This window comes from Microtus pennsylvanicus, chromosome 5 (genome assembly GCF_037038515.1).
Source record: "Microtus pennsylvanicus isolate mMicPen1 chromosome 5, mMicPen1.hap1, whole genome shotgun sequence".
Classification (NCBI taxonomy): Eukaryota; Metazoa; Chordata; class Mammalia; order Rodentia; family Cricetidae; genus Microtus; species Microtus pennsylvanicus.
In genome coordinates, this window is record NC_134583.1 from 29,082,369 (window position 1) to 29,101,373 (window position 19,005).

A 19,005-nucleotide genomic window follows, 5' to 3' on the forward strand; every position below is an offset into this window, starting at 1 on the left:
CTGGACTAATTTCACTGCCAGAGGACATTTCAAGACAGTCTAATATCAATTCTGTTGTGTAGTTATTAGTAATTGCTCTTATGTAGATCTACAACAAAAAGGAGCAAGCAATAATGTCAATATCAAAGAGTTCCACAATAGCCCGAATGGAGTGTTATAAAAGGTTTATTTATTTGGGGATAAACTCACATCTGCAGTCCTCTGTGTGCACTGGGAACTGGGAACTGGGAACCAAATCCAGCAGAAAAAGGGGGCTGCAAATGCTTTTCATCTGTACTTAGAGTACCTGAGACCACACTCAGTGGGCTGGATTCTAAAAGGCTACTGGCTGAAGGAGTTCCCATAATGCAAAAAAAAAAAAAAAACGAAATAGAAAATGTATAGTTTAAGGAGAAAACAGCAAGAAACTTCCTGTTGAAGCCTTGGTTTATTACTAGAAGAAATACGGAAAAATGGAATAGAAGAAGTGCTGCCCTCTGGGGAAGACTCCTGAAATTTGTGAAAAGAGAAGACCTACAGAATTATCTGTTCCTAAAGAGCAGCAATAAATCAAAACTTACACAAATGTGATTCAAAGAGTGGGCTGGGCGCCATCCCAGTCGGTGCAGCAGAACCTGGCAGCATCACCCATGTGGTTGTGGCCTTAGAATGAAAAAGGAGTTAGGAGTAGAGGGGCCACGCAAGCTTCCTCTGAGGTGAAAGAAAGTTGTAGGGGCTAAGGGTCCTGCAGGGAGACGCAGAGAGGCCATTACACGAAGCTGGGAAAAGTGAAGTTTGGAGATACTGGAGACCAGAAGAGGTTGGAGGTATCAGAGTCACGAACACCTGCCAAGGAAAACTAACAGGATGTGGAGCCCAAGAGGGAAGTAACCGACAGCCAACAGAACTGGAAAGAGTGTGAGGCCTGAAAGCCATCTAAGACCTGTGATGACAGACACAGAGCTATTTTGGAGTCTGCCCTGCTAAGTTTCTGTCGCGCACTGGACCAGTATTTCTTCACTGTGCCCCATTTTTCCCTTCTGAAATAGTAATGTATATTCTGTGCCAGTGTATGTTGGAGGCATGTAATCTAGTTTTTGCTTTTAAGGGGTTACAGTTAAAAGACTGTATTTAGTCTCAGAAGAGACTTTGGACTCTGGATTTTTAAACTGTGTTAAGACTTTGAAACACTCTGGGGACTTTTGAAGTTGTACCAAATCCACTTTGCATTATGATATGGCTATAAGCTAGGGGCCAAGGAATGTAATATGGTCCCCATAGGCTTATCTATTTGAATACTGGGTTCCCAGGTAGTGGAACTCTTTGGGAAAAAATAGTATGGTTTTATAAGAAGAGGAATGTCACTGCGGAGTTAGCTCTTTCTCTCTGCATCCTGCTTCTGAATCCGATGTAAGTTCTAGACTGTTACTCCAGTGCTATGCCTGCCTGTTGCCAAGACCCCCCAATGAAGATCATAGACTACAATCCTCTGGAACCCTGAGCCCCAGTTAAATGCTCTCTTTTGTAGGTTGCTTTGGTTGTGGCATTATGTTACAGTGACAGAAAGTATTCAAGAATCTCAACAAATTCCAAGCAAGACAAACTAAAAGACCCATACCGACACACATCATAAAACACTAATTAAATGAACTGCACCTCTCATCAACTAAACACGCAACCTTAGAGAAGGGGACATCACCTTACAATATTAAAGCTGTCCATCCAGTCCTCAACAACACTTGTGAAGCACACGTGCACACACATACCCGTGTGCCATACAGCCACTCACATGGAAGATGATTAACAAAAACAGTCCCTGATAGTGAAGACACTGGACATACCAAACAAAGACTTAAATTGACTGCCCTTTATTATTTTTACTTATTATTATTATTTTATTTTTTTAAGGGGAAAATGAAAATACGGTCCCCCACAACCATAGATTATGCAGTCAAGTTTCCCATGTTTGGGGAAATCACAGAGGTCAGGATATCTGTAGAGCAATGGAGAAGTCTCGCCCTGGGAAAACCACCTTCATGATTGTGGTATCTCCCTTGCCAGGTAAGTATTAAAAATCAACTGTCTTAAGTATACTCAAAAGTGAAGGAAATTGTACACAAAAAAACTAAGAAAACAATGGATGAAAACATAGGGGATATTAATTATAAAAGGGTACCAACCAAGTAGAAATTTGGGAGCTGAAAGTAATAAGGAAATTTTAAAATTCTTAGAAAAAAATCAACAACATACTTGAATAGGAAGGGAAAAGAATCAGTAAATTTGAATATGACACAATTAAAATTACCTAGTCTGAGAACCAAGAAGAATAAAAAAAAAACAACTGAAGTTAGATATGGCAGTGTGTATCTATAACCCTAACAGAAAGAGAGAGGCAGGGAAATGATTGTGAACTAGAGGCCTTCCTAGTTCGCCTGGCAAGGCTGGGCCAATCAGAGTTGCATAGCAGGATTCGGTCTCTTAAAAAAAGAAAAGGGTAGATAAGGGGGGAGAGGTGGGAAAGATCATAATTATAAAAATCTCACAGAAGGAAAAGGGAATAAAAAACACTTTAAAATTATGGCTTAAAAGTTTCCAACTTTGATGAAAGATATGAACCTATATATCTAAGAATCTCAACAAATCCCAAGCAGAACAAACTCAGAGATCTAAACTAAAACACCATATATTCAAAGCTGTGAAAGACAATTAAAAATGATGAGATGTAAAGCCAGACATGTTGGTACACATGCTGGAGGATGAGGCGGGATCAGGATTTTAAGGGCAGTGTGGGATGTACAGAAAGATCCTTTTCCCAAGGTAGGGAAGATGCAACCAATCAGATAACTGAGATCTTCTAGAGGAGATCATCTGTGAGACTGACAGATTCTCAGCAGAAACTATGGTAACTAGACCATAAGGAGGAGGATATATTTACAAAGATAAAAGGGGGAACCACTCAACCAGGAATGCTAATGTGAACAAACCACACTTCAAAAGTGAAGGTGAAATTTAAAAAGTTATCGGAAAGCTGCTGCTAGTAGCTGACAAGGCATGATGAAAACAGAAAAGACCTTCATGCTACGATGAAAGAACACTAGTTGGTAACTCAAACATATACAAAGAAACAGAAGATTTCATGTAAGGCAAAATAATACATAAATATAAAAACTAATGTTACTTGTACTGCTGCTTTGTAATTCCACTTTGTTTTCTATAGACTATCGCATGAAATTTAAACACACGAGAAAATATGATTTATATTATAATTTCAAACCTTTAAAGCAAACAAACTAATAATAACAAGTGAAATATTTGAAAAGACTCTTGATTAAAAATACACATACTAAGCAGGCATAGTGGCACTCACCTTTAATCCCAGCACTTGGGAGGCAGTGGTAGGCAGAACTCTGAGTTCGAGGCCAGCCTGGTCTGCAGAGTGAGTTCCAGGACATCCAGGGCTACACAGAGAAACCCCATCTTGAAAAACAAAAACAATAACTCTTGCATAAAATCTGACAGGGATGTAAAAGGTCAAAAGATATTAAAAAGCAGAGTCTTAGCAATTTAAACTTACTTCAGCCACACCCTGTCGATCCCAAATTATTACCAAGAATGAAAAGAAAATATATATTCCTACTAAGACATGTATACACATGTTCAAAGTATCATTATAATAGCAAAAGGATGAAACCAAAATATCCATCAACCCGTGGATTTTAAAGAGTGCTACATCCACACAAGGAACAGTGGATAATAAAAAAAAAGAAATACTGATATACAGACTCACATAACTCAATGAAACATGAACTCAAAATGACTGTGCTCGGTAGAAGTAAAAGCGCATATAAATTAGTATGATGATGTCAAACTCTAGAAAGGAGTCATGGTTGTTGATCACAGAAGACAAACCACTAGCTACCTAAGGTCTCAGGTGCAGGGAAACACACACCATAGGATGCAGGATGCACTTCTGTGGACCTTGGAAATGTTGGTTCACACGACATAAACCGAACATGAATACTTCTGATGTAGCTGAAAGCACAAACGCAAAGAGGATTGCACTGAAGCAGAAAAACAAAGTGTCTCCCATCTTTTTGTTTATATTCTCCCCGCCATCTCTACCCTAGACCTCTCTTACATCATCCTCATTCTGCTTCCTGTATTTCCACAGCATCTTCCCATACAAAAGAAAATTAGTATTTCAATCTTACCTGAGAATATGGACTCAAAAGGCACAGTCTACAGTTAAAATTCCTAGTCATCCTAACTATATTTTCCCAAATGATGAAATAAATAAAAAGAAAAAAGAAAACGAAAACCCTATGTATTAAATCTAAATCCTGGGACAGATGTCAAGCATGGTACTGCATGCCTGTAACTCCAGCATTTAGGGAGCTGAGGCAAGAGAATCCCAAGCTCAAAGCCAGTCTATGAGACCCCATCTGAAACAACAAAAAGCAAACACAAAAACCATACACAAAATATGGAACATCTTACAAGACAAATAACTCTATCTTCAACTAACTGATATCAAAGGACAGTGAGGAAAAAGAAAGAAAAGGTAATTTTTGTTGTTGTTGTTGTTCTCTGTTTGTTTTTTGTTTTTTGAGACAGGGTTTCTCTGTGTAGCCGCCCTAGCTGTCCTGGAACTAGCTCTGTAGACCAGGCTGGCCACGAACTCACAGGTATCTGCCTGGCTCTGCCTATTTGAGTGCTGGAATTAAAGGTGTGCGCCACCACTGCCCATCAGGAAAGGTAATATTAACAGATAAAAAAGACAATCTAATGTGATTAGATAATCTAATGTGATCCTTGATCAGATCCTATTTAAACAAAGCAAATGTAAAAATGTCAACAGAGAAAAGGCACACACACACATCACACTATATGATGTTTAGTGTTTTCCACCTACTGAGTGCAGAAACAGCGTGGTATTATATTTTAGGCTCTTAGCAAAGCACTGACTGGCAGTCATGCTCTTTAAAGAAGCCCCATGGAGCCAGAGCAGAGGTGCATACCCTATAACCCCACCACTGGTTGGGCAAGGGCAGAAGGATCGTTGAGTCTGAGGCTGGCCTGTGCTATACAGTGAGTTCCTGGTTCAAATTCTTTAAAAATAAAATTAAAATTAAAACCTCCACTGTATAGAGAGTTAAGCAAAATAATCTGAGCAAAATATTGGTAATATGGACATGTTATCGTGTATCTGTCATGAATGTTTTATAACTTAAACTTTTAATTATTTATTTTATTTTTGAGGTTATCATATATTTATATTACTTTCCCTTCCTTTCCCCCCTTTAAATCCTCCCAAGTACCCCTCCTTGTTTTCTTTCAAATTCATGGCCTCTTTTGATTAACTGCAACTTAAAGTTCCCAGAAAAGGTTCATAATGCCACGAGACTGAGCTTCTAATGGTATTAAATGTATCTTATTTCATTCTATTTCAAGATTAATTAACAGTGGTTATCACATAGGAAACACTAAATGGACCTTTTTCCAAAATTGTTCGGTCCTATAAATCACTAGCAAACCTGGTAATGTGGCGCACACCTTTAATCCTAGCACTCAGGAGGCAGAGGCAGGCAGACCTGTGAGTTCGAGGCCAGCCCTGGTCTAGTTCTAGGACACTCAAAGAACACAAAGAAACCCAGTCTCCAAATAAAAAAAAAACCTGCAAAACAATCATAATCATTAGCAAATAACTAAAATGATGTGGATGCCTCAGCATTAACATGATCCTTGAGAATTACAATCCAACAATCCAAGGGGTCTTGGGAGAGGGGTCAGTGTGCGAAGTGCTTGCTGCACAGCCATTAGGACCTGAGTTTTGATCTCTAGAACAAGTAAAAGCTGGGTGCCGCAGCATGGCACCCCAGTGATGAAGAGCAGAGACAGATGAATGTCCAGCCAGTCTAGCCAAACACCAAGTTCCAACTTCAGTGAGAGACCCAGTCAGGCTCAAAGAACAAGGTGAAGAGTGAGCAATATAACATGTAGTTTTCCAGCCACCTAAGTACATGCACAGTGAACACACCTGCACATCACACGCACGCACCACACATACTAAAGAATTATGTTTGTTTAATGAGTGCTCAGTCCGCTATACCAGCACTATGAAGGCATTCTATTTCTCAGCTCACAGACTTAAAAGCTGAGATTTTTAATTAGCTGCTCAATGACACATGATGGCAATGCAGGATTAGGATCAGCCTAGCAAATGTAACTGGGATTTTTGAAAATGATGATGACAACTTGATTTCAAAGCCATTCAATGAGGAGACTGGAGACAAGGCTCCAATGTTAAAGAGGATGAGATGCTCATTCAGAGGACCTGGGTTCAGCCCCCAGCTCCCATGAGGCAGCTCCCAAGCATACGTAACTCCAGTTCCGGGGGCTCCGACACCTTCTTCTGATCTGATCTGGCTCAGGTATGCACATGGCACAGACGTACATCCAGACCAAACACTCATGAATATAAAATAATAAATCTAAAGAAAAAGGAGGGGAGGAGGAGAGGGAGGCAAAGCCACTAGATGAGCAGTCTCCCTAGGTGACATCTATCACGAAGCTATCCTGTTCAAAGTGCCAGCAAAAGTGCAGCCCTTATCACCCTGACAATTTATCAAGACACAAAGGAAGAAACAGCTTCTTCTAACAATAGGACCTCGACTCCAAACACTGACAGTCGCCTGCTCAGACATGAGAAAGACAGACAGGTATAAAGATGACAAACAACTGTAACAACTCACAACAATGGAAGGAACAATAAATAATGTCAGAGTGCAAGTACCAAAAAGAATGGAACACTGAAGAGGGAGAAGGTAAACATCATGACTTTTCTTTCTTTATTTTTTATTATGTACAGTGTTCTGTCTGCGTGTACGTATGCATGCCAGAAGAGGGCACCAGATCCCATTGTGAGCCACCATGTAGTTGCTGGGAACTGAACTCAGGACCTTTGGAAGATCAGCTAGTGCTCTTAAACTCTAAGCTATCTCTCCAACCTCATTAACATGATTTTTACTTAGTAGTTATATACTAAAAGTTGCCTTAAGATAGGGCCTGGAGCACTTGGGAGGCAGAGGCAGGAGATCCCTGTGAGTTCAAGGCCAGCCTGGCCTGCAGAGGTAGCTCCAGGACAGCCAGGGTGGTTACACAGAGAAACTCTGTCCTATCTCAAAAAAAAAAAAAAACTAAAAAAGATGGGGGCCAGAGAGATGGCTTAGCAGATAAGAACACCACTTACTGCTCTTCCGAAGGTTTGGATACCAGGTCTCCTGGCCTCTATGGTCACCAGGCATGCATGTGACACACATACATATGTGTAGGCAAACACTCTTCATTAACACCACCCTAAGTAGCTCAGGTTATATACTGTTCAACAGAACAGGGGGAGGCATATAAAGGTAAGGTAGGCCTACCTCCCTCAAGAATGAATAGGAAGCCCACATGTACCTGGAGATCTTCATTTCTGGCAGTGTCTCAACTCTGACTACAAAACCGAAACTTTTCAGAGCCTTGAAATCCTGAGGTGTGGGTCTAACCAAGACCATTTAAATTAGAATTTCTACTTAGCATACAAACATACACATATGCAAGGGAACTGACATATTATTAGTTAATGTTCCAAGAAAACTATGAGTCAGGACTAGGTTTAAATCTTTCTTGAAAAAGATAATCATTTCTTTCATTAAAATATATTTTATATGACTGGCAGAGATGTGTGAATGACAGAAGAAAATCAGGCTTTCCATAAGGAGATCCAAACAACAAGCTAATTGATATAAGCTGAATCCATAAATATCAGCACAGCAATTGATAAGGAACTCAATATATCCCCTGATGTCCTAAGCTGAAGAGATGGCTCAGTAGTTAAGAGCACTGGCTGCTCATCCTGAGGACCAAGGTTTTATTCCAATACTTACAAGGAAGCTCACAACTGACTGTAACTCCAGTTCCACACAATCCAATGTCCAATTCTGACTTCCATGGGCACCAATCATATATGTGGCAAGCAGACATACATGCAGGCAAAACACTCATACACATAAAATTTTAAATTTTTTAAATAACTCTAATACCCCAAGTCTGTTAGAGGAGAAGTCAGGACATACACTTCAACTTCTAGGCACAGGAAAGAACTTCTGAACCAGACTTCCACTGTGCAGGCATTAAGACGAGTGGTCCTCACTACACTAAGTAGCTTCTGTGCAGCAGAGAAGGCCACTATCTGAATGAAGAGGCAGTCTGCTGTATGGGGTAAAGACTTTACCAGCTATATATCTGACACAGGGTTAGTGTCCAGTGATGGAGGAAGGTCATTGGCTAATAAAGGAACTGCCTTGGCCCATTTTATTGGCTAGAACATAGGTAGGTGGAATAAACAGAACAGAACGCTGGGAGGAAGAGAAAGTGAGATCAGACTCCACAGCTCTCCTCTCGGGAGCAGACGCCTCAGAGAAATGCCATGCTCCCCGCTCCAGGGAAGATACACGCAATGAAGCTCCAACCCAGGATGGACTTAGGCTAGAATCTTCCCGGTAAGCGCACCTATCTGTGTAACATAGAATATTAGAAATGGGCTAGTCCAGGTGTGATTAGCCTAGAAGAGGCTAGATAGAAATGGGCCAAGCAGTGATTAAAAGAATACAGTGTCCGTGTAATTATTTCGGGGCATAAGCTAGCCGAGCAGGCGGCCGGGGTGCTGGGAACCCAGCCCCGCCGCTCTTATTACTACAGTCCAGAATATCCAAAGAATTTAGAGAAAGAATTAAAACCAGGAAAACAAACAACCCAATTGAAAACTGTGCCCTATCCAGAGCTCTCAAAAGAAGAAATACAAATGATGCCAGGCAGTGTTGGCGCATGCCATTAATCCCAGCACTCAGGAGACAGGCTGGTGAATCTCTGTGAGTTTGAGGTCAGCCTGGTCTACAATAGCTGGTTCCAGGACAGTTAGGACTGCTACATGGGGAAACCCTGTCTCAAAAAACAAACAACAACAACAGAAAAAAAACCCACACACACAGTTGGTGCAGTGCAAACTGGTGCAGCTGCTATCTAAATCAGTGTGGAGGCTCCATAATAAGCTAGAAATGGATATGGCACTCTGGGCACATTCCCAAAGGACTTCATATCCTTCTGCAGAGATACAGTTCACCTATACACACTGCTGCTCTAGTCACAGCACCCAGGGAGCGGAGACTGCCGACAAGTCCATCGATGATGAACAATAAAAACATGGTACATGCACACAGTGGAGTGGTTTTTCATCTTTATAGAACAATGAAATCCTCAGGATGGATATAATCATTCTGAGTGAGGTTACCAAGTTTCAGAAGGACAGATGTTCCCTCTCATATGTGGATGATTGTTTTTAATCTTAGATATATATGTTTAAATTGCAAAGTAGTAAGGAGTTATGGGGTCATTTCAAGAGAAAGAGGGTGAACAAAGGCAATCTGAAGGGGAAATTGGAAGACTGGAACAGTAAGTACTAAATGGGAAAAGGGTGGGAGGGCAGGGTGTTGGAGAGAGTATAAGAAGGGATAACAGCTCTCTGCAGGGCCTCTACTCCCTGCATACTGCCTCTTTCTTCCTATCCCACCCAGCTTGCATCCAGAACCCTCCCCACTTCGGCCCCACTGCCCTCTTTCGGCACATAACATCACCCAGCCCAGCCTGTCTGGGCACTGGGTCCGAATCCTCAGGGCACCCAAGCGGGCGGGAGTTCCTTTGTTTCTATAGCCTGCCTGAACCAAGCAAGGTAGGCGCTTTGTTTGCGAGCTACCCAACCAGCACGGAGACCTGATCTGGGTGCCAGGAGAGCCAGCATTTGGGAGAGCCATTATTGGGCACGGAGATCTGATCTCAGCACCAGGGGAGCCATCACTGGGGAGATCCATCACTGGGAAGGTACATCTGTAGGCAAGGAGACCTGATCCGGTAAAAGAAGATCCATAAGGGAGCATTTGGAAGAAGAGATGGGCAGACGCCAATGCAAGAATTCACCCAACAAGCTGAAAAGCAACATGAAGCCACCAGAAACCAGCGACCTCACAACGGGAGGACATGAACACCTTATCAAGAAGAAGTAGAAAAGATTGACTTCATGAAAGTGATTGACGCCCTTAAACAGCATGTAAAAAACGCCCTTATAGAAATGGATGAAAAATATAACAGAAAGTTTGAAGAATTGAATAAATCAGTGAATGAGACCCTAGAAAACCAAGGAAAAACAATCAAACAGATAATGGAAACAGTTCAAGACTTGAAAACTGAAATAGAGGCAAAGAAGAAAACACTAACAGAGGGCCGGATGGAAATGGAAAATTTAAGTAAACAAACAGAGTCTACAAAAACAAGCATAACCAACAGAATACAAGAGTTAGAAGAAAGAATCTCAGATTCTGAAGATACCATTGAGAAAATAAACACACTGATCAAAGAAAACAGCAAGTCCAACAAACTCTCATCACAAAACATTCAGGAAATCTGGGACACAATAAAAAGACCAAACCTAAGAATAATAGGAGTAGAAGAAGGAGAAGAAGTGCAGCTCAATGGTCCAGAAAATATATTTAATAAAATTATAGAAGAAAACTTTCCCAACCTAAAGAAAGATATACCTATGAAGGTTCAAGAAGCATACAAAACACCAAATAGGCTGGATCAAATAAAAACATCCCCTCGCCATATAATAATCAAAACACAAAGCATACAGAATAAGGAAAGAATTTTAAGAGCTGCAAAGGAAAAAGGCCAAGTCACTTATAAAGGTAAACCTTTCAGACTTACACCTGACTTCTCCATGAAAACCATGAAAGCCAGAAAGTCCTGGATAGATGTACTGCAGAAACTAAGAGACCATGGACGCAAGCCCAGACTACTATACCCAGCCAAGCTTTCGTTCACTATAAATGGAGAAAACAAGACATTCCAGGATAAGAACAAATTTAAACAATACGTAGCCATGAATCCAGCCCTACAGAAAATAATAGAAGGAAAATCGCAACCCAAGGAATCCAACATTGCCAACACTGCCTACAATAACTGAGGCATCTAGCGACCCTTCACTAGCACAACTCAAAGAAGGGAGACACACAAATTCTACTTCCAAAAACAATAAGAAAATCTGGCGTAAACAACCACTGGTCATTAATATCACTTAATATTAATGGTCTCAATTCACCTATAAAAAGGCACAGGCTAAGAGATTGGATACGAACACAGGATCCAACATTCTGCTGTTTGCAAGAAACACATCTCAACCACAAACACAGGCATCTACTCAGAGTAAAGGGTTGGGAAAAGGTCTTTCAAGCAAATGGTCCTAAGAAAAAAGCAGGTGTGGCCATATTAATTTCTAACAAAACTGACTTCAAACTAAAATCAATCAGAAGAGATCGAGATGGGCATTTTATACTCATAACAGGAACAGTTCATCAGGATGAAGTCTAAATCCTGAACATCTATGCCCCTAATATAACAGCACACACGTACATAAAAGAAACATTGCTAAAACTCAAGGCAGCCATCAAACCGCACACACTAATAGTAGGAGACTTCAACACTCCTCTCTCACCAACGGACAGGTCAATCAGACAGAAACCTAACAGAGAAATAAGAGAATTAATGGAGGTAATGAAGCAAATGGACTTAACAGATATCTATAGAACATTCCACCCAATTAGGAAAGAATATACCTTCTTCTCTGCAGCTCATGGAACCTTCTCGAAAATCGACCACATAGTCGGTAACAAAGCAAACATCCACAGTTACAAAAAATGTTAATAACCACCTGTGTCTTATCAGATCACCATGGATTAAAGTTAGAATTCAACAACAATGCTACCCCGAGAAAGCCTACAAACTCATGGAAACTGAACAGTCAACTACTGAACCATACCTGGATTAAGGAAGAAATAAAGAAAGAAATTAAAGTCTTCCTGGAATTCAATGAAAATAAAGAAACAACATACTCAAACTTATGGGACACTATGAAAGCAGTCCTAAGAGGAAAGTTCATAGCACTAAGTGCCCACTTAAAGAAAGCAGAGAAAGCACACATTGGAGACTTAACAGCCCACCTGACAGCTCTAGAAAAAATAGAAGCAGACTCACCTAGGAGGAGTAGAAGACTGGAAATAATCAAACTGAGGGCTGAAATCAACAAAATAGAAACACAGAAAACAATCCAAAGAATCAATGAAACAAAAAGCTGGTTCTTGGAGAAAATCAACAAGATTGACAAACCCCTATCCAAACTAATCAAATGGCAGAGAGAGAATTTGCAAATTAATAAGATCATAAATGAAAAGGGGGACATAACCACAGACACAGAGGAAATTCAGAGAATCATTAGATCTTACTACAAAAGCCTATATGCCACAAAACTGGAAAATGTAAATGAAAAAGACACTTTTTTAGATAAACACCATATACCAAAGTTAAACCAGGACCAGGTGAACAATCTAAACAGACCTGTTAGTCGCGAAGAATTAGAAGCTGTTATCAAAAATCTCCCCTCCAAAAAAAGCCCAGGACCAGATGGTTTCAATGCAGAATTCTACCAGAACTTCCAAGAAGAGCTAATACCTATACTCCTTAATGTATTTCACAATATAGAAACAGAAGAGGCATTGCCAAATTCCTTTTATGAAGCTACAGTTACTCTGATACCAAAACCACACAAAGACTCAACCAAGAAAGAGAATTATAGGCCAATCTCACTCATGAACATCGACACAAAAATCCTCAACAAAATAATGGCAAACAGAATCCAAGAACACATTAGAAAAATTATCCATTATGATCAAGTAGGCTTCATCCCAGAGATGCAGGGCTGGTTCAACATACGCAAATCTATCAATGTAATCCAGCATATAAAGAAACTGAAAGAAAAAAACCATATGATCATTTCATTAGATGCTGAAAAAGCGTTTGACAAAATTCAACATCCCTTTATGATAAAAGTATTGGAGAGATTAGGGATACAAGGGTCACACCTAAATATAATAAAAGCTATATACAGCACGCCGACAGCTAACATCAAATTAAACGGAGAGAAACTCAAAGCCATCCCACTAAACTCAGGAACATGACAAGGCTGTCCACTCTCTCCATACCACTTCAATATAGTGCTGGAAGTTCTAGCAATAGCAATAAGACAACATAAGGGGATCGAGGGGATTCGAATTGGAAAGGAAGAAGTGAAACTTTTGTTATTTGCAGATGATATGATAGTGTACATAAGCAACCCCCAAAACTCCACCAAAGAACTTTTACAGCTGATAAACACCTTTAGTAATATGGCAGGACACAAGATCAACTCCAAAAAATCAGTTGCCCTCTTATACACAAAGGATATGGAAGCAGAGAGGGAAATCAGAGAAGCATCACCTTTCACGATAGCCACAAACAGCATAAAATATCTTGGGGTAACTCTAACCAAGGAAGTGAAAGATCTATTTGACAAGAACTTTAAGGCATTGAAGAAAGAAATTGAGGAGGATACCAGAAAATGGAAGGACCTCCCTTGCTCTTGGATTGGGAGGATCAACATAGTAAATATGGCAATTCTACCAAAGGCAATTTATAGATTCAATGCAATCCCCATCAAGATCCCATCAAAATTCTTCACAGATCTGGAGAGGACAATAATCAACTTTATATGGAAAAACAAAAAACCCAGGAGAGCCAAAACAATCCTATACAATAAAGGATCTTCTGGAGGCATTACCATCCCTGACTTCAAACTCTATTACAGAGCTACAGTAATGAAAACAGGGTGGTACTGGCATGAAAACAGAGAAGTCGACCAATGAAATCGTATAGAAGACCCGGATTTTAACCCACAAACCTATGAACACCTCATTTTCGATAAAGGAGCTAAAAGTATACAATGGAAGAAAGAAAGCATCTTCAACAAATGGTGCTGGCATAACTGGATGTCAACCTGTAGAAGAATGAAAATAGACCCATATCTATCACCATGTACAAAACTCAAGTCCACATGGATTAAAGACCAGTCAGAACACATTGAACCTGATAGAAGAGAAAGTGGGAAGTACCCTACAACAGATGGGCACAGGAGATCGCTTCCTATGTGTAACCCCAACAGCACAGACATTAAGGGCAACATTGAATAAATGGGACCTACTAAAACTGAGAAGCTTCTGTAAAGCAAAGGACACTGTCACTAAGACAAAAAGGCAACCTACTGACTGGGAGAAGATCTTCACCAACCCCGCAACAGATAAAGGTCTGATCTCCAAAATATATAGAGAACTCAGGAAACTAGACTTGAAAATGCTAATTAACCCAATTAAAAAATGGGGCACTGAACTGAACAGAGAATTCTCAACAGAAGAAGTTCAAACGGCCAAAAGACACTTAAGGTCATGCTCAACCTCCTTAGCGATCAGGGAAATGCAAATCAAAACAACTTTGAGATATCATCTTACACCTGTCAGAATGGCTAAAATAAAAAACTCCAATGATAGCCTTTGCTGGAGAGGCTGTGGAGGAAGGGGTACCCTCATCCATTGCTGGTGGGAATGCAATCTTGTGCAACCACGTTGGAAAGCAGTGTTTCAGTTTCTCAGGAAATTCGGGACCCAGCAATACCACTCCTGGGAATATACCCAAAAGATGCCCTATCATATGACAAGAGTATTTGTTCAACTATGTTCATAGCAGTCTTATTTGTAATAGCCAGAACCTGTAAACAACCTAGATGCCCTTCAATGGAAGAATGGATGAAGAAAGTGTGGAATATATACACAGTAGAGTACTATGCTGCGGTAAAAAACAATGACTTCTCGAATTTTGCATGCAAATGGATGGAAATAGAAAACACGATACTGAGTGAGGTAACCCAGACCCAAAAAGATTAACATGGGATGTACTCACTCATAATTGGTTTCTAGCCATAAATAAGGGTCACAGAGTCTACAATTGGTGAAACTAAAGAAGCTAAGTAAGAAGGTGAACCCAAGGAAAAACATATCGTTATCCTCTTGGCTATGGGAAGTAGACAAAATTGCCGGGGAGAAAATTGGGATCTTGGGGGTGGGGTGGGATGATGGAGAGAGAAAAGGGAGAAGGGGAGGATTGGGGGAACTTGGGAAAAAAGGATGATTGGGATAAAGGAAGGTTGGATAGGGGAGCACGGAAGCACAATTCTTAGTTAAGGGAGCCACCTTAGGGTTGGCAAGAGACTTGAACGTAGAGTTGTTCCCAGGAGCCCAAGGAGATGTCCCCAGTTAGTTCCTTGGGCAGCTGAGGATAGGGAACCTGAAATTACCCTATCCTATAGCAATACTGAAGAATATCTTGCATATCACCATAGAACCTTCATCTGATGATGGATGGAGATAGAGACAGAGACCCACACTGGAGCACTGGACTGAGCTCCCAAGGTCCCAATGAGGAGCAGAAGGAGGGAGAACATGAACAAAGAAGTCGGGACCACAAGGGGTTTACCCACCCACTGAGACAGTGGAGCTGATCTATTGAGAGCTCACCAAGGCCAGCTGGACTGGGACTGAAAAAGCATGGGATAAAACCGGACTCTCTGAACATGGCGAACAATGAGGGCTGATGAGAAGCCAAGGACAATGGCACAGGGTTTTGATCCTACGTAATGTGCTGGCTTTGTGGGAGCCTAGCCAGTTTGGATGTTCACCTTCCTTGATATGGACGGAGGGGGGAGGACCTAGGACTTACCGCAGGGCAGGGAACCCTGACTGCTCTTTGGACTGAAGAGGGAGGGTAGAGGAGTGGGGGGAGGGGGAGAAGGGTGGGAGGAGGGGGAGAAGGGTGGGAGGAGGGGGAGGGAAATGGGAGGCTGGGAGGAGGCTGAAACTTGTGTTTTTTTCCTTTTCTCAATAAAAAAAAAGAAGGGATAACACTGAAGACATTTAAAATGCCATACAGAAACCTACTACTGTAGAAGTTCCCTAGAATACACGCATATGCATATATAAAAGTATTTTAATTAGAGCAGTCCTATCATGGGAGGATAATGGCTCTCCTAGACACCATAGGCTATCAATAAAAATCCTAGTGCCGGGTATGGGTTATCTCTTCTTAATTTAGTCAGTGGGGTCCATAGATAAGCCCCTCAAATATTACAGACTATTGCCATTGTTCTTGGCTACCCTCCAGAGCTTGACAGTGAGACCCTATTACTGAAAACACCACATATTTGAGTCAAAGAACATGAAAGAATCAAGCTGGCAGCAACCTGAAAAGTTCATATCTAGTAGGTAGATTTCATACTGCTAGAAGATTCTAAGCACACTCTGGAACCCTACAAGCTACAATAATGACTGCCTTGACAAGAAAACCAACTGGTGCAGTAGTGGCACAAATGTTATGGGAGTAACCAGCCCCTTCCTGATTAGATTTAAAGCCTGTTCCACAATTCAAAACACTTGCATGGTAAAATGGGCCAAAACCCATAACTAGCTAGATCACAGGCCCCAGAGGAGCCTCTACCTATTAGTCTATTAAATGGACATAGCAATTAGCTACCTGTTAAGATCTTACCTTTATATGTATAGTGAGTATTTTGTTCAGCTGACATAAAAAGAAGCTTCTTTTTTAAGTAAATGGGATTAATACAGAGACCCACAAGTGCTCAACACGAAGAGAAAAGACTATACAGTGTTCGGTTCTAAATGGGACAGCTGTATCATGCCTCCTGCTTTTAAGGTTCAGGAATCACTGAGGAAGGAGGAAGGAAAGACTATAACAAAAGAACTACAGGAGAAATCAGAATCCTGTAATGTTCTCGCCATAATACCAACCATGCCCTGAACTAAAACTTAACATTCACAAGCCTCCAGAGTAGCAAAGAACTAACTGCCTAAGACATATCACAAGTCAGGACGACCCTGACCAGTGTTTCTACTCCTGCTAAACTCAAACTGCTTCATGGAGATGTAGAGATCTTTTAGTGAATGACTAGAAGACACCTGTACTGCAGACAAGAACTAAAAATGTGGGCAGAAATCTACAGAGATTCGTTTGCTAGAGATCAAATCCAGGGCTCTGTGTGTGCTAGATAAGTACTCTACCATTAAGCTAGATCCCACGACCCTAGGCCAAAATCTTAAAAACAAAGTTAAAACTTTTATTATTTCTATGAAATATATTTTGGTTACTTTTCTTGTTGTTGGTAAAAGAAAAAAAACTGACAAAAGAAACATAAGAAAGAACAGGTTTGAGGCTCACAGTTGTGGAGCACAGTGTCACTGCAGGAAAGTCCTGGCAACAGGAAGTGAAGGCAACGACTATCCAGTCAGGAAGCAGACAGAAGGCTGGTGCTCAGCTGCCCCCACCCCCACCCACAGTAGTCCAGGACCCCAGCCCTAGAGGGTGGCTCTCCCAACTTCAGTTAACCGAATCAACAGAGGCTACCCTAAAGGAAGTACACTCTTCCAAGTGTGCCTACATAGCCTGCTGGCTGGCTGGCTGCCTCCTAAGTGATTTTTTTTTTTTTTGAGTTGGCAATCAGCTCTCACAATCACAAAAGGAAAGGCATCAATTTTATTCTGTTTTAACAGATATGCTGAATTATTCCGACATGCCTTACTTTGCAGATCTCTATTTGTGTATGAATACATAAAAATTATTTTCTACTTCACAGTGTTTTTACTTTTTTTTTCTTTCTGGTATTTCCAGTCAGGGTTTCTCTGTGCAGCCCTGGCGGAACTGGAACTCATTCTGTAACCAGGCTGGCCTCTGCCTCCCAAGAGCTGGAATTAAAGGAGTGCACCACCACCACCTGGCTCCCTGTTTTTACTTTCAGCCTACTGGTATGGGACAATTCTGTATTCTGTCAATTATGTTTTAAATAAACGCTGATTGGTCAGTCGCCAGGCAGGAGGTATAGGTGGGACAAGCAGATAGGAAGTAGAGGTGGGGCAATGAGAACAGGTGTATTCTGGGAAGAAGGAAGCTCTTTCTGCAGTCCTGCCCAGACCACAGAAGAAGTAGGATATGATCTGCCCCACTGAAAAAGGTACTGAGCCATGTGGCTAACATAGATAAGGATAATGGGTTAATATGCTTTATAAGAGCTAATACGAAGCCTGAGCTAATGGGCCAATCAGTTTTATAACTTATGGAGACCTCTGTGTGATTTTTGGGGGACTACCGGGTATGGGAACCAGGTAAGACAGAAACCCCAACAAGCAGGACCTCATGTTACAGCCTACAGAACTTTTAAATTTCAAAATATCATGTTCAAATAACAAAAATCTTGCCACCAAAATAGCAACCACAACTAAAGCACTTCTTTGGCTTAAGAGTATCAATAACTGGTTAGCTGGATGAAGTGGCACACACATGTAACAGATACACAGAGAGTGAGACAGAAGGACCACAGGGTCCCACACAGCCTAGGCTACATAGGAAAAGAGGAAAGAAAGGAGAGATGAAGGGAAAGGAGGAATGATAGATTTAAAAAATTAAAAAAGCAAAAGAAGATTTTAATATGCCGAAGGAAAGCCATTAATGAAATAGAATTAGTAAACTTGCAACCTCAAATGAATTAACAGATATATATTATTATTATGCATTTAAAAAAATTTTAATAAAAAGATCAATAATTGTCAAATATTTTTCTTCCTTAAATTTGTCTTCCTTAATTACTTTGAGCAATGAAAAAAACTGAGCAACAAGCCAGGCGGTGGTGGCGCACGCCTTTAATCCCAGCACTCGGGAGGCAGAGGCAGGCGGATCTCTGTGAGTTCGAGGCCAGCCTGGTCTACAAGAGCTAGTTCCAGGACAGGAACCAAAAAGCTACGGAGAAACCCTGTCTCGAAAAATAAAATAAAAAAAAAAAACCTGAGCAACAAAGTTGCTTAAATAATATTTTCCTTATTTTTATTTTGTTTATACTTGTTATAGTAAGTACTAAACTCAGGGTTTTACATGTGCTAGTCAAATACACTAAACCCCCAATTATTTGCTCATTATTTTAAAGTCTATTTATGGAATAAATTAGATTCT

General features: G+C 40.8%; 1 protein-coding gene and 1 non-coding gene across 12 annotated transcripts in view; both read right to left on the minus strand.

The window, feature by feature from the left end:
- The window catches only part of Stau2 (staufen double-stranded RNA binding protein 2), a 332,068-nt gene that overhangs the window by 261,286 nt on the left and 51,777 nt on the right, over positions 1 to 19,005 (minus strand). The gene's annotated exons all lie outside the window — the stretch shown is intronic.
- On the minus strand, positions 1,885 to 2,048 carry LOC142851481 (U1 spliceosomal RNA). Its single transcript, XR_012910799.1, has one exon. It is a non-coding gene; the product is annotated as a U1 spliceosomal RNA (small nuclear RNA).